Source organism: Cryptomeria japonica, chromosome 11 (assembly GCF_030272615.1).
Source record: "Cryptomeria japonica chromosome 11, Sugi_1.0, whole genome shotgun sequence".
In the NCBI taxonomy this organism is placed as follows: domain Eukaryota; kingdom Viridiplantae; phylum Streptophyta; class Pinopsida; order Cupressales; family Cupressaceae; genus Cryptomeria; species Cryptomeria japonica.
This window is the reverse complement of record NC_081415.1, coordinates 220,578,337-220,595,251: the sequence shown is the minus strand read 5'-3', so window position 1 is coordinate 220,595,251 and position 16,915 is coordinate 220,578,337.

The window sequence follows — 16,915 nt, the reverse complement described above, 5'->3', positions numbered from 1 at the left end:
CCCTAGGGGTTCCATGGTATGCACCTAGGGCATTGGGAAAAATACCATAGGTGCAGGGGTCGTCAAACTATAAATGCAAGCCAATTTACCAAAAACGCTAACATATGACCCCAAAACACTACAGAATGGTCCAAAAAATCTATCATAATTACCAAGGGTGCCAATCTGGGAACCAAGGGCACTGGACTATCCCGGGGGTATCAGAAAGTTAGTTTTTATTCTATTTTGGTGTATTTTTGGTCTGTGTGAGTACTCCAGAGGCATGTGATGTTTGTGTTGACATTTTGACAGTTTCTTATGATGTGTTTTGATCCCTTATGATGTTTCTTGTTCTTCAATAAGAGGATTCATGCATTACCATTGACGTGTATTATATGCGATATATTGCTCTGGTGAGAGGGACAATGCCTCATTGTCAAGAGTTTGAAGGTATGGCTCTAGTGGAATGTGTTATGCTTCACTGTTGAGGATTTGATGTTATTTAGATCTCTTTTATGTATTTCATTCATGATTGGCTTATCCTTTAAGTTGATTTGGTGAAGGCCTCTTTCTATGAGTATGGTTTATGAGTCCTCTTTGCTCAGTTTGTGCTCAGTTTGTTGTGACTATTCTTGTAACATTTTTGGGCCTTCATAATGATGTTATATGTTCTTGGATATGTATTTATACCCTATGGTCTTAGTCCATGGTAGGGAGAGTGGGCTCTTGCATGTGTGGACTAGGGTCTTGAGCATTAGGACTCTAGGAGGGGGTCTAGACCTGATGGAACCACATGAAAAGTTTATTTGTAATTGCAAGTGATAACCTTAATAATTTATTAGCAGTTTTGGGTATTTAGGAGTTCACTAAACAAGATAATAATTGGTTTTTTTCCCCACCTCATAGCCCTAGAAGCATGTGCACTCGGGATGAGATTGGGAAGACCGTTGGAGCGGTAAACCAATCTCCCTTGAATGGCTCCAAGGTTGAGATGGTTCCAAATGTCTATCAGGGTGAGGATTGACCCCTTCTATTGTGAGGATATCATGTGATGACACTCTTTCCATACATGTGTCCATTATCCATATGCCTTGCTTTATTGATTTCGCCTCTGGAGGGTTTATTGTTGATTTCAACCTTGTGTTGTACTTTGGTGTTGTATTCTTATGTCGGAGTCTTGTGTAGTCTTATTGTATCCATTAGATGTTAGGTGTCAGCTTAGGTATTGAGTGTGGGTTGGAACTTTATGTCATCTCCTAGAACGGGGGGTGGTTAATTGTTGGTTCCACATGGTCGGGTGGTTGATGTCTTCTTCCATTAGGATATTCCTCTTCCTAGATTCTTGCATACGTGGAATGGATTATTCTTGTAATTATTCTTTAGAGATTATTTCTATATTCTTGGAAGATAAGACATTGTATCATAATGAATTTGATATGTATAAAAGATTATGTATCCTTGTATAGAGTATTATCATGTATTTGAAAAGGAAATTGTAATAAGTCTTGATGTAGAGATTAGGGAAAAGTACTTTGATTATTCCTTGATGAATTGGATGTTCATTATGTAATGTGAATGTATGAGTTCTATGTGGAAATAAAATGAAATATCTTATACACATTTCTGTTTCATTTGCTTTGAGAGTTATTATCTTGCTACGTTGTCCTATGGAGTGAATAATAGAAAGGATTGTGGTGGTAGCTTGAATCCTAGGTGAAATGGTTAAGTAAATCTAAGATGTATTATGATAAAAGGAAGTAAGATTATGTACTTATGTAATTTGTAATATTAAGCATTTAGGATGTGATGTAGCAATAGAGATTGTGCTTGTTCTATGTACCCCTATGTATTAGTTCTTGATGATATGGAAACAAAGATCTGGTAATAAAATGATGTATTATTCTTGGTTCATGTTAAGAAATGTTCATTATGTTGGGATTGAGATACTATGTTGATGGAATGATTATAGTATGTTTATAGTATTAAGTATGATTCTTGAAATTCTTAGTAGCATGGTGTTCTATTTGGAAAACATATGAATATGGAGAGTATTCTTGATGAGTAGTGTAATGGTTGTGCTTAAGGAAATGCGATGTGATGAGCTATGCATATATATTAATGTTATCCTAGTTGCATGGAATGTAAATGAATAGATGAATAATAAGAGGCGATGATGTCCTAGATGAAAAGGTGCTATTTTAGAATGATGTCAAGTAGTGATGTTAAGATACCCTAGGGAATGGTTATGTCTATAATAACATACCTAGAGGTATGTGGACATTTAAATGCTTCACTTCCGCTTGCATAATACAAATCTATGGACATGTGCATATTGTTTTATATGAATTTGCAATTAGTTAAGCTATATTGATGTATTTCTAGTAAGATCTTAGAGTAATGTTTGTTTAAAAAAAAATTACCTCCATTTGTTAGTAGATTTTAGATTATTTCTCTAGGGTATTTTGGTGGGCATTACATCTGGTATCAGAGCCCATATTGCAAACACTGGGATCTCTGGTTAGGCTTGTAGCTATTGGCCTTGTGTGGTGTACTATAATGTTCTCTTGGCTTGAGTTGTTTTTTGAAATTCAAAATAGAAAACATCATGGGAAATTAGGAGATCTTATATATTTATGCTTTGTGTTTCTTCCTAATCCCTCCTAGGAATCATAGTTGTGTGCAATATGTATTCATTTCTTATGCATGCATCTTAGATGAGCGTAATGTCTATATGACTCTATGCGGTCTTTCTTGCTTGTAATTTCTAGTGCTTACCCAAATATTAAAGGTTGTTTTCCCTATATAATTGATCATGCTATAGAGTGAAGAGAAATGTGTGTGCTCTCTTATCTAATGTTATGTTTTAGGATTAGCTTGTTACATTGATTTTCTTATGAATAGCAAGATGGAGTGTTGGTATTATATATAAGAATGATTTAGTGTAGACCATGATGTGAAATTGAATAACTTCTGTGGGATGCACTTGTGAGAGTTGAGAAATACAACACCACAAGAGCCCAAAAGATCTCTACAAGCTGAAATAAACATGTTACAAGGAGAAGCAAGGAAGAAACAAAGGAAAAACAAATACACAGAAAAATATGCTCAAAAAGATGAGAGCTCAATATTCACAAAATGTGTAATGTGATAATCCATCAATCCATGATACAAAGAAAATAATTAACCTCTAATAGGTCAAGAAACCCTAAAGGAGAAACCCTAGGCTTGCACATAATAATTAATAAAAGAATTAATTATTATGCACCTAAAGTTAGCTTAAGTGTAAAAGAGATAAATGAAACTTAAATAATTAAAAAAATGTTATTTAATTAATCAAGTAAAGGCCCGATTACTCTAACACCCCCCCTTAAGCTAGACTTAGGGAGAAGATAAAATCTATAACAACTACTAAAAGCAGGAAAGATGGGTCTTGACAACATGGCTTGATTAGGTACCCAGATACAACCAAATCTCTATGAACTGGAGAAATAGAGAAAACCATGTGGGGAAGAAAATCCTCCAAACAAAGATGGAAAAGGCAAGAGAAGGACTAAAAAAGCCTCCAAACAAGAATGTTCCAAAAAGATAGGAATAAGAGAAGAGCAGAAGAATCACTAAAGCATGAAGAACCTGCAAACACTATCGAAGAATAACTATTGATTTGAAGAACCTCCACTGAAATAGAACATGACCAGGTAGAGAAGACTGTAATTTGTATGAGTGCCCTCAAATGACACTACTACAACTGAACTCAAAGATACATATGGCATGAGAAACCAAAGCCTGAAGAGCTGATCAATCAAACCATGAAAGCATTAGAACCAACAGGACAAACCTCCCCATAATGATGAAAAGGGAAAGGGACAGGTACATTGAAAATAATTACCAACAAGAACTACACGATGAAGAACCAGGAACATCGAAGGTGCAGAGAAAGTACATAGTATCATGGAAGGAACACTCACTTGACACACATCATGAGGCAAATGTCTTGGAAGGAACACTCACTAGAAAAAGGTAGATGGTAAACAAAAGGCAAACATCAACCCCCTCATGGCACTTTATAAGTAGTGCATGTACAATAAGGCACAAGATGTGCAAGATCCCAAGTAAACAAGGCATGATGACACTTTATCTTAGTGTGTTTGCATAAAAGAATCTACAATGATAAGAAGACTAGAAATAGAAAGAACAACCAAAAATGAGACATCCTACTCAGAGAAGAGATCCCAGGACCTGAAACAACCAAGATATTTACCAGAGTGCTGGAAAATAAAAAATTGAATAAAATATTCCTAGAGCAGAATCTAGAAAGAAAACCCATATGGCTGGAAATTACATAGAACAATCTTTCCAATGATATAAAGTTTTTGAAAAATGGAGTTTAGATGCTCATTCTATGGCCCCAAAAGTGTAAAAAAGAGACCCCACTTTGACTAGAAAAAAGTATATTCAAATAAAAAAATTGGTAAAAAATTCTAACACCATGAGGTTTGGCTCGGAACTAGCTTTCTGATGCCTATTCATTTTCAAAAAAAATGACTTTGTTTGCCCAAGTTATGACAAAAAAACCAACCCCCCCTAAAAGAGGCAAAAAGGGTGGTTGTCTGGTGGCAGATGGGTGGAGGTGGCCCATGGGTGGCGCTTCGATGGCGAGGAGGTGGCACAGTAGTGGTTTTCGGTGGGCATAGGCAGTGGTCAAGAAGCACAGGGGGCAGTCAAGAATGCAAAGGCAGCAGCAACAGGGAGAGCATCGACAGGGGTAGGAAGGGCACTGACAGCAGGGAGAGCATCGGCAACGGCGGAGCGTAGGCAGGCCACAAGCAGAGCTGCAGCAGTGGGTGCAGGCGCAGTGCGGGCAGCGGTAGCGGGTGCAGGGGTCGGCAAGGAGAAGGGCAGCGGGGGTTGGAGAGTAGGCGCTGGCAGGACCCGCTCTGACAACGGTAGTCCTGCAGCTGCCAGGGGACCCCATGATACCCTGTGTATCGTGGGGAAACCCCCAAAGTGATTTTTGAATTTTTTTGAAAAAAGCCTTTGCCGTGAGATTTTGTTTTGGTTTTTGAATTTTTTTTTCAAACAAAAAATCATTCGGCCTGCATGCCGTAAAAAGGCATTGTTTTTTTTTTTTGAATTTTTTTTTCTCAAACTGCATGCCAAGGCCGTACGGCCTAGTACTGGAGAAAAAAATACCCCTAGAGGCTCAAGGGTCAAAACAGGTCAATTTTTATATGACCATAGGGGTTTTTGGGCCTTTTGAGCATGATGGTGAGGTCCGTTTAGGCCCAAAGTGCTCAAAAAAAGGCCTATCCCTAGGTATATAAAAAACTTTTGAAAAACCCCAGATCTATTTCCAATGCAAAAATCTCAAAACAAGAACACATAGCTGTAGATCTGAAGCTCTAATACCATGTGAGAGTTGAGAAATACAACACCACAGGAGCCCAAAAAATCTCTGCAAGTTGAAATAAACCTGTTACAAGGAGAAGCAAGGAAGCAACAAAGGAAAAACAAATACACAAAAAAATATGCTCAAAAAGATGAGAGTTCAATATTCACAAAATATTTAATGTGATAATCCATCAATCCATGATACAAAGAAAATAGTTAACCTCTAATAGGTCAAGAAAGCCAAAAGGAGAAACCCTAGGCTTGCACATAATAATTAATAAAATAATTAATTATTATGCACCTAAAGTTAGCTTAAGTGTAAAAGAAATAAAGGTAACTTAAATAATTAAACAAATGTTGTTTAATTAATCAAGTAAAACCCGATTACTCTAACAACACCTATATAAAAAAATAGTAGTTTAAAGATTCCTTTCTCTTTTACTTATCCTCCTATGTAAAATGTAAGGAATTTAATTAGTGTGTGATTTTACATATAAGAAAAGATTGTTTGAATAAATCATATCTTTCAATAAGGACTTGAGATTTCTAGTTGCATATGTAATATTAGGATACCTTATGGGAAGTTGAAATTCCATATCTTAGAAAATGATGTGAATAGTTGCATAGAATGGTAAATGTGACATGCCTAGGAATTTTAAAATTGTTCATGCATAATTTTTGTGTGCATACATTGGTTGATTGGAAGTGTTCTTTCTTCCTCTTCTCTTACTTGGATAAAAGAATCATAATGCTTAGAATTATATTTATAATGAGTAGAGCGTTGGATATTCATTGATGAAGTAAGGTACTGCATATATTAAAGAAGTTGGATAAAAAATTTTTTTTTTGAAGATTGAGATTTGTGCATCATATCCATGATTTATTTTAAGGAAATAATTGATTAGATAGAATCTCTTTTGCATAAATAATGTAGGAAATTATAAATTCATAGGTTAAAAGAAAATGTTATAATGTGTGTAGAATGAAGTAAAAACTTGGTGCATGGCATGTATAGAAAATTTGAGATCATACCATTATGTCTTTACTTGGTTTGGCAAGATAAAAGCCTTAGTCTTGAGTAGGAGCTGTGTGGTTTGATGAAATGTTCTATTTGATGAAATTAATGGATTGAGACTAGATGCTATCTCCTTATCCTATTCAATTTTTAAGAAAGCATTTGTTCCATTAATTTTAGCAAGATGAATTGACAGTGCATTGAGTGAAGTTGTATTGCATTCTAGATGGCTATGCTTCTTGTTCGCCAGGAATGCTTAGTTGGGAATGATTATAATTAAGTGATGGTAGGAGATGAGATTTAATAGGTAATATATGTTTGTGTTTGAATTTGTGTGTGAAATTAAATGAAAATTAAGTGGTGGCAAGTAAGGCTAGGTTATCAAGTTTCATGCTTAATATAGGCAATTTACTGACTAATGGTATGTAGGAAAATGATCATAGGTGACTAAAGTGGAAATATGATATTAACTATTTCAATTAATGAGATTTATTCATTAAGAGCTAACAATTTGACTAAATATATGAATGACCAAATGTTTAATAGCATCATGCAAAACATTCTAATTATCTTCTTACTATTTATTGGGCATTGATCTAGAAATGGTCTATGTATGTTAAAGTATATCATCAAGTGAATAAATAAAGTTCTAATATTTGTTTCTATTGTAACTTGGTAAAGGTGATCATTTTATAGATTGGATATCTTGAACATTACTCATGAATGAGAGTATTCCTTTGGTATGTATGAGACACCATATTTCCTTCTTGTAAATGTTATCTTTCATGAAAGATAGTTGCCTAGATTTTTGTAAAGGATTGTATGGCAATAAGAATGATAAAATAAATTTGGGTATAATGAATAAATTTATGTTTTTAAATGTCTAGCACACACTCTCTAACACATTCAGGGCATTGTACCCCTGGATGTTGTGTAGCGGTTACTCCCTTTTGGTGTGACTAATATTGGTCACCTCGTGATGTGGATTGGATGAGTTTTATCATTTTGTTTGAGTGATTTTATGATTGTGTGAACTATCATTAGAGTTAATTCAATTTTGGACCTCTTGCTTTGGTCTAACCACTAATTTCTTCTTTCATTTATTTTATTTGTGTGGTGGCACTTGTCACACTTTATTTTCTTAATGGATTTCATCAACAAATTTTCTTTCCTTTCATGATTTAATGATTGGTTTGAGGATTTTTCCTTTTGACTTCCTCTTGTTGTCCATGGTGGTCATTCTGTATGTTGAGTCATGGGCCCTCATTTTATGTTGAGATTACTCTCTATCATGTTCACTTTGAACCTCTAATAGTGTGTGTAAGGGAGGACATTGTGAAGAAGTGCACTAACCTTATTGAACAAATGAGTAATGATGATATTAGTGGAGTAATGAAACATGTTTGTAGGATGTTATGTATTGGAAATTTCTAGATTTCATGAAATTTTTAATAGAAGTGCAATGGAATTTGAAGAATTTGTAATATGTGAAGTTGATAAATGCAAAAGAAATAGTTGCTTTCATATCTTCATTGAATATTTAAGTATATATATATATCATGCAAACTGAAAGAATTAGAGTGTCTTGTAATAACTGATTGGATGATAGATGTGTAGATTCTTGCATCACAATAGCGTAGCAAAAGTGTGGTAGGGATTAAAAAGTATGAATATTGCAAATTTTTCTTTCCTTGAGAATTATTGAGCATAGATTTCTAGTAATTGAGATATTTTCTTGATTCAATCCAGTCTTGAAGGGGATTTATTCAAATTTCCTCATATAGGAGTATGACATGTGGCTTCTTAAGGATATGCCTATTGGTGAAAGTAATGTGTAAAATGTATACTTGTCCTCTTAATTGCATTCAACTAGACATTAAAGGAAGTATTTCCATGCTTGAATTGTGTGAGTTACTATGATTTTTTCTTATAGATATTAACTCAGATACAAGAATTACAGTTTTAGTCTTTCAAAGGTGGTTAAATAATTTTCTCTTGAGGATATTTTAGTGATTTATCATGCTTATTGTAACCAATAAGAGTATATGTCTTGATTTATCTCTTATGTAACATATTTACTTGGATATTGAAGTGTAGAAAGGAAACCTTTTGTAGTCATTATCTTACTTTTAGCTACAAGTTGTTTGGTTTAAGAAGTTTTGGGTTGATGTGTGTACATTTTCAACTTAACCCTTGGCAACTTCTAGGAGTAAGTCAAGACTAAGGGGGGGAGGATGTAGTGCCCCTCCTAAAATTTCGTTTTGATTTGCACTCCGAAAGACTTATTTAGACTTATGATGGTTATTTGGACGGTTATCTGTGACTCTTCTACTATCCTAGATGGTATCATCGATGTTAAGACTTATGTGGATTATATGACTTGCGATGATACTAACCCTATTTCATGATGATAATTACATGTGATGTTTTGATATTATATTGTGTGACTATCTTCATGAGTAGAGACAATGCCATATCACTCATTACAAGTGGGATATGTCGTCGCGATTCTATATCACTTGCTTGTTTATGTATATGTATCGTATATGTGGTGTTGATCTTTGATGTAGGTTTGCAAGTACCAGACATTGACTCCACTTGGCTTCACAGGTTTGAGCATGTCTTTATCCCAATGGCAAGTTGTTGAAGATGACATAGTTTCCTACACACACTTTAGGTCTAAGATGTGTACCTTGTTGATTGCACCATGACACAAGAGTCTTGTGTTATGTCTGTCCCCTTGGCATAAGTGGGTTTGAGTATATGTTTATGTGATTATTGTGTAATTGTTTAGTTATTGAATCATAGATATTTATTTGATTATTTTGGGCCATGATTCCATTGTGAGATTTTATTTAACCACTTAGGATCTATTTAATTTGCTTATTGATTTAATCATTGTTTATATTTGATAATCAATCATCTATTTTTGATTGATTTATTTAATGTGATTATTGATGTTATTGAATTATTTTAAGAGATTTATTTATTTATTTATTTGAAGATTTATCAATTATTTGATATTATTTATTTACATTGATTTATTGTTGAGAAATCTATTTATTATTTATTTATTTATTGCTGTTTTTCTTTACTTAATTTATTATTATTCTCAATTTTTGATTTATTGACTTTATTAATTTATTTATTGATATTTGCGATTTGATTCTATATTTTAATTGGGGGTCCTATTTCGAAGGTTTTATTCTTTCAATTTATTAATTGATTGTTTTGAGTAATGATTCATTATTTAATGTGTTTTATAAAGTGACATCATCAGTATTTGCAATTGAATATATTAACCTACCCTTGCATATGATTGGTTGAATTTTACTCAGTAGGTAAATTATATTGAGGAAATAATATATGTCTTGAAACTATACAAGTTAGGTAAATAATATAGTTTCTAGAATATTTTGATTGGTTGGCTTGCAATATAGTTTTCAGTTTAATTTTTGTATTTATCTGGCTTCTTGTGCATTCACGGGGGTTGGAAAATTTTGGGAGCCTAAAGATCTGGACTTTGGAGAATTTGCTTTTGGTTTTGGACTAGGATTGTTGAAGGATTTTGCTGGAATTGGATTGCGCTTTCAGATTTCTCCTTGTTTCTTCTTTTTCCGGATTGGTTTCACTTTTTGAAACTTTGCATTTTGATTCTAGAAAGATTGTTTGTAGTGTTTCTTTGGGAAAATAGTTTTGTGATTTGCAGAAGTTTAATTTCTCTTTGATGGTATATTGATTGGGGGGAATTGGATTTCGAATGCTCCTATTTTCTAGAGATTACCTTGCTGGAAGCCAATTTGTGTATTCTTTGTGTCTGAATATGTTTTTGGCTCTTGTGAATGTTAGATTGTGATCTAAGAAAGCATTTTTTTACTCTCTTGTGATGATTGTAAAATCTCACCTTGATTGAGCTTGTTTTGGGTCTTGATTCCTATTTGATGGTTGAGAGTTCCTTGTGACACTCTGTCACAATGTGTAGACACTTCTAGTCACTTGCATAGGCTGCAATTAAACCTTAAAAATCTCACTTGAGTCTCCTTTCATTGTTTGCAACTTTGTTCTCTCTCTCCTTTGTGATTTAAGCTCTTTGTGGCTCAGATTTGGCATTATAGGGGAGAAAGGATTTCTTATGCAGTTTTTACCAGTGAGTATGCAATGGATTTTTTTGGTTGTCCTTGATGTAAATTGGATCTTCCGGACCCTATGGCTGTAGAATGTGGGTCATTTTTGATCCTTCAGTCTACCTATGCCTGTACCTAAGCACAATGTCACTGTTTGGTGTTGTTTTTTGCTCTTTATCTAAAAATAATATAAGAACAACCATGGGAATTGTGGGATGATCCAAGGGAACTATGCTACACCCCAATGGTGCCATGTTATGCAACCGGGGCATTGGGAAACATACCATAGGTGTAGGGGTCCTAAAATTGCAAATGCAAGCCAATTTACCAAAAATACTGACATATGACCCCAAAAACCTACAGAATGTTCCAAAAATGATATGGTAAGTACCAAAAATGATATCAAAACCTCCCAAAGGTGCCAATCTAGGAACCAAGTGCATTGTATTATCTCGAGGGTCTTAGAAACTGAGTTTTTAGCCTATTTAGTGTATTTTTGGTCTAAGTACTCCAAAGGCATGTGATGTCTATGTTGACATTCTAAGAGTTTCTTACAATGTTTTTTGATCCCTTATGATGTTTCTTGTGGTCAAGTAAGAGGATTCATTCCTTATTGTTGAGGTGTATTATATGTGATATGTTGCTCCGATGAGAGGGAGAATGCCTCACTATCGAGGGTTTGATGGTATGGATCTAGTGGGATATATTATGCCTCACTATTGAGGATTTGATGTTATTTGGATCTCTTTTAAGGATTTCATTCATGATTGGCTTATCCTTTATCTTGATTTGGTGAAGGCCTCTTTCTATGAGTATGGTTTATGAATCATCTTTGCTCAGTTTGTGCTCAATTTGTTGTGACTATTCTTGTAACATTTTTGGACCTTCATGATGATATTATATGTTCTTGGATATGTATTTATAACCTATGGTTTTGGTCCATGGTAGGGAGACTAGGCTCTTGCATGTGTGGACCAGGGTCTTCAGCATTAGGCCTCTAGGAGGGGGTCTAGACTTGATGGAACCACATGAAGAGTTTATTTGAAATTGCAAGTGATAACCTTAATAATTTATTAGTGGGTTTGGGTATTTAAGAATTCACTAAATAAGATAATAATTGGTTTTATGCCCCACCTTGGGATAAACTTGGGAAGACTGTTAGAGCGGTAAACCAATCTCCCTTAAATGGTTCCAAGGTTGAGATGGTTCCACATGTCTATCAGGAATATAATGAAACAAGGAACACTGAGAGGGGGGGGGGGGGGGGGGGGGGGTGAACCAGTGTTCCGCTGGTATCTGAATATTTTAACCTTTTATAACATACACATATAAATTGATAAATAAAGAAACATATAACATGAACCAAATAAACCAGCCACATGAGTGAACACCATAACACACATAATTTATACATGGAAAACCTCAAAGAGGAAAAACCATGGTGGGATTTGTGACCCACAATATCAATTCACTAGCCATATGAAAGATATTACATAGCATGGGGGCCTGCACATGTAGGAAGGCACACTTCCTAGAGGACACTACTCAACACAAAAGAGTCTCACTAACTACAAGCTTTTGTTGAAATCAAATAGTATTGATGAACTCACAAAATGCATCTGCAATATTAAAAAGAGTTCTAGTTAAAGCTATGTTCTGTACTGGTTCATGAACCCTGAACCTTCTAGGTATTTCCTCTTCCTCTGAAAATGCTTTACAACCATCTAGTGATCATAATATGATATTACATTCGCATACAAATGATCTACATACATATCCTTCACATCACATAATTCTGCTATTATTCTCTTATGTCACTTTTCTGAAAATGACCTAACAGACTGACTTATATACCCTTACAAACAATATGCCTTATGTTGGCTTATAATACAAAAGATATGAAATGTCGGCCCAACACAAAAATTTAAAAATAAAATCTTTCAGATCCGGACTGATGTCGACTTCATTGAAATGCTAGATGTTGGTGTCGATGCCAGTGCCGATGATGACCCTGAATACTCAATGTCGATATCTGATGGTGTATGTCTACAAATATCGGTATATTCATTTGATAGAATCTTGTTTCCATCAATGACAACATATGATTCCAATGAGTGTCAATTTCCAACAATCTCCCCCTTTGGCATTGATGGCAACACTCATGTGAAAAATGGATTCCCTGCCAGTTTAATTGAAAAATGAATCATGCTCCCCTTGAGCTGATTGACCCTATCAGCAATATACTCTGCCTATCCTCCCCTTTAAGATTACATACATATTTTTCACATACATATACTCCCACTTTGGCATCAAAGCCAAAGACTAGTGAAAGAATTAAAGAATAATTATAGATACTTTACCAGAGCTTGACCAATCTCAAAATTTTTGGATAACACTAATACATTTGGACTAGATTTTCGACCGAGGTTTTCAACGCAGAAAGTATATTGTGGCCAAATTTGATTTTTTTTGAAAAAATGCTCACATTCTTTGTAATTCTGATGGAAATTACCCATTTGGTTTCAACGAAAAAGGCACTAGCAATGAGAATTTTCTTTTTTTCAAAAAAGTGCTCAAGTTCATCATAATTCTGATGACAGCAGCCATTACAAAATAAAAAAAGAGGTAGGGAATTCATTTGTGAATTGCAATCCCGCGTAGGTGTCTGTGGTGACTTCAACCCCCAAGAACATCAAACCCACGTCGAAGGCAATCCCATGCAGGAGGTAGATTCAAATTGCCCTAGTTTTTAATTTCATGTTGCAAAAAATATACATGTGGTGGTTAATTGTCCTAGTTTAATCTCGTAAAACCATAGAACTATGATTGAGGAGTGACTGTTCAATTTTGTATCAGCAATCCCTTCCTCCCGTATATGCGCATGTTGATTGTTCACATGAGATCACATCTCTTTGCGGCATCGTATCAAACAATTCATGAGCCTTGTCCATGTTTCCACATTTTGCATTCATGTCAAGTAGGGCATTTGCAAGTACAACACCTAACAAAATTCCTCTATCCGTTATGCTTTGATGGATGTCCATACCCTATTCCAAAGCTCCCATTTTTGCACGGGCAGGGAGGATGTTGGAAAAGGTTGTGGAATTTGGGTTTATGCCTTCCAATTTCATTTGCTTGAAAGTGTCTAAATCCTTTTCGACAAATCCATTTTTGTGCATATCCAGTAATCATTGCAGTCCATGAGACAACATTTCTTTCAGGAATTCTATCAAATAGTTCACGTGCCTTGTCTATGCTTCCACATTTTGCATACATGTCTACCAGGGCAATTACAACTACAACATCTGACAAAATTTATCTATCCTTTATACTTTGATGAATGTCCATACCCTGTTCCAAATCTCCCATTTTAGCACAGGCAGGGAGGATAGTAGCAATGGCCATGGAATTTGGCTTTACACCTCCTGATTGCATTTTCTTGAAAGTTTCTAAAGCCTTCTCAATAAATCCATTTTGTGCAGTTGCAACTACATCTGACAAAATTCATCTATCTTTATGATTTGATGGATGTCCATACCCTGTTCCAAAGCTCCCATTTTGGCACAGGCTAGGAGTAGGTTGGAAAACGTAACTAAAGAAATGCAATGATCAGCTCCAAAGACATCAAACCACTATTAACAAAACCAAGAGTCTGAAATATGATAGGGAATAGTGTGAGCTGTCTTGAAATAAAATATTTTATTTTCAATTTCAACTAAAACATAATTACTCAGCCATTTAATGTTATTAATAAGTGTTTAATTTATGAAAGAGATAAATGGTTGGCCACAAGTACATGAGTTACTAAATGCACACAAATAAGTGAATTTGATATTCAAAACTATCTACAATGAATTCAATTCTTGTCCATTAGTCATTTATGTTTGCAATAAGCATCTTTCTTTGTTTTTCTTCATCTTTATTCATAGTTATGTGCATATTTCACATTCTATAATTAGGATATCAATTGCTATGGCTGAACACTAGCATGATGTTTGTGTTGTGGTATAGATGCATGGAAACATAATTATGGGATTGTTATATTATAGAGATCATAAATCTAGATATCGCATATTAGTTCTAGCTCTTCTTGGATTGAGTCTAAAGTTGACATACAGTCATAAAGCCATTATTAGCAGATCTATCTATTTCTAGTAAAGACAATTGAGAAAGTCATTTTGATATTGAGAGTTTCTTATCTGTTTACCTATTGATCATTATTAAGCCATAATATTTAGGTCTATTTATCTCTCTTGCAAAACCTCTATAAGTGTCCTAGATTGTCCCTACTACTCACTCTTCAATTCTGAAAAATGGAGTTCTAAATATTTGTTGCACAAGATGGTGTTGAACGTATCAACAAGGCTAGCATGGAAGGCATGTTCAAGCTTCCACTTGTACAAATTACAACAAATGATTTGTTGATAGAAGAAATTATTAAAATAGGGATACAATCAAAAGACAAGTAAGTACATACAAACATCCTCAGTTGAAAGTAAAATCTGTGTATAAAAAGAGTACATTGAATCCCAATCCATAAACACAATAGAGATACCGATGGAGACTTAATTTGATGTAGCATGTCGCACCAAAGTTGTTAGAGTATGCTAAGCTAGTACATAATGTTTTGTAAAGCCACATTAGTATTTTACCCAGATCATTATCTACCAAAACTAACTACAGTAATCCTTTTGAGGATTCATTTCATGGTGCTAGATCTTCATTTAGTTCCACTTCTTGTTGGAGAAAAGAACAGTTATTTCTTGAGGTAGATGAATATCCCATCAACAAAGGACAAGACCCTTTCTAGAATATAACAAATTCTACTCCAACAAAAGATCATGGGGGTTTCACTAGAGATATTGAATAAGAGATAGACTTCTACTGCTGCATTAAAAGCATTGGCATGTTCTTCATTTATTGATGTAAACTCTTTGTGACGCCACCACAACCAACAAAGGTGTAAAAAGTTGTTTGCAATGCATGGATTTTTAGGATTGTCCTTTGAGAAAATAGAATTAAAGTATGGAAGCAAGATCTGCCAACTCTTGAGGGAAAGACCATGTCAAACAATAATTTCTATTTTCTTGCCTATGAAGAAAGACCATGTCAGACAATATCAATGAACAACAAAATAAGGAGACAATTGCTAGATTGTGGTCTAACTTGAAAAGAAAAGGTGATGGAAAATGTTATTGTCTGTGCAAAATTTGTAAGGGGTTAAAGACTAGAAGACTTCTAATCAAAACAACGAAGAAACATTGTAGACTGCATGGTCACATTGAAGGTGGACATGATTATCATCCATTGGTAAGTTTTTCATTATATCATTTTGACAATTTATATACATAATAAATCATGTGATGATGAGATCATGATCACGGTTTATTTATGTATCAATTTTATATAGGTTGAGCACCCCAGAGCACATGGTATGGATCAACACAACCCTAAGAATATGGTTTTCAAAGTGGATGAACATGGAGGTGTGAATATCGAAGCTGAAGATAATGATCCCATGGAAGATGACGATCATGAGCCAGAAAACACAATTGAAGATGATGGTACAAATACATTGATCCATGACTCATTTAGTACTCACACAGCTGATCATGATGATGAAGATGACCTTGATGTTGTTCATGATGTCCCTCTACTTGAGAAGGCATCTGAGGTCCTTTACGAAGGCTTGCAGGCAACTCTTCTCTCCGCTATATTGTTGTTGGTGAACTTGAAGGTTATGAATGGTTTATCCAACATAACAATGTCACGTATGTTAAGGCATGTTATATATGTCATAATAAACTATGAATCATGTTGTACCATTAATATTATTTATTATAACAAATTATATTTTGTTGTTGTAGATTGATAGGTGAGTTTTTGTTACCACCATCAAATATTCTACCTTGCTCATATCGAGAATTATCTACCGTTATGAAAGATATTGGAATGGAGTATCAAGCAATAGATGCTTGTCCCAATGATCATATTATATATCACAAACAACATGAATTTTGAACTAAATGCCTTGAATGTCATATTAGTAGATATCAAATAGATCAAATAACAAAAAGGGCTCCTCACAAGGTTCTTCACTATATTCCCATTATTCCACATATGCAACGATTATTCAAGTGCACTAGCTTGGCAAAATTTATGGATTACCATGCATGCAATAGAAGTCAAGATGACATTATTCGAATGCCTACAGATGGTTCAACATTTATGGACATAGAGGAAAAGTGGCCACACTTTAAAGAAGAACCTCGTAATCTCAGGCTTTCATTGGCAGCAGACAGTGTCAATCCATTTGGAGAGATGAGATCTATTTACTCAGTGTGGCCTGTTTCTGTTATCAAAAATAACATTCCTCCATGGATGTCAATAAAGAGGGAGAACATAATGT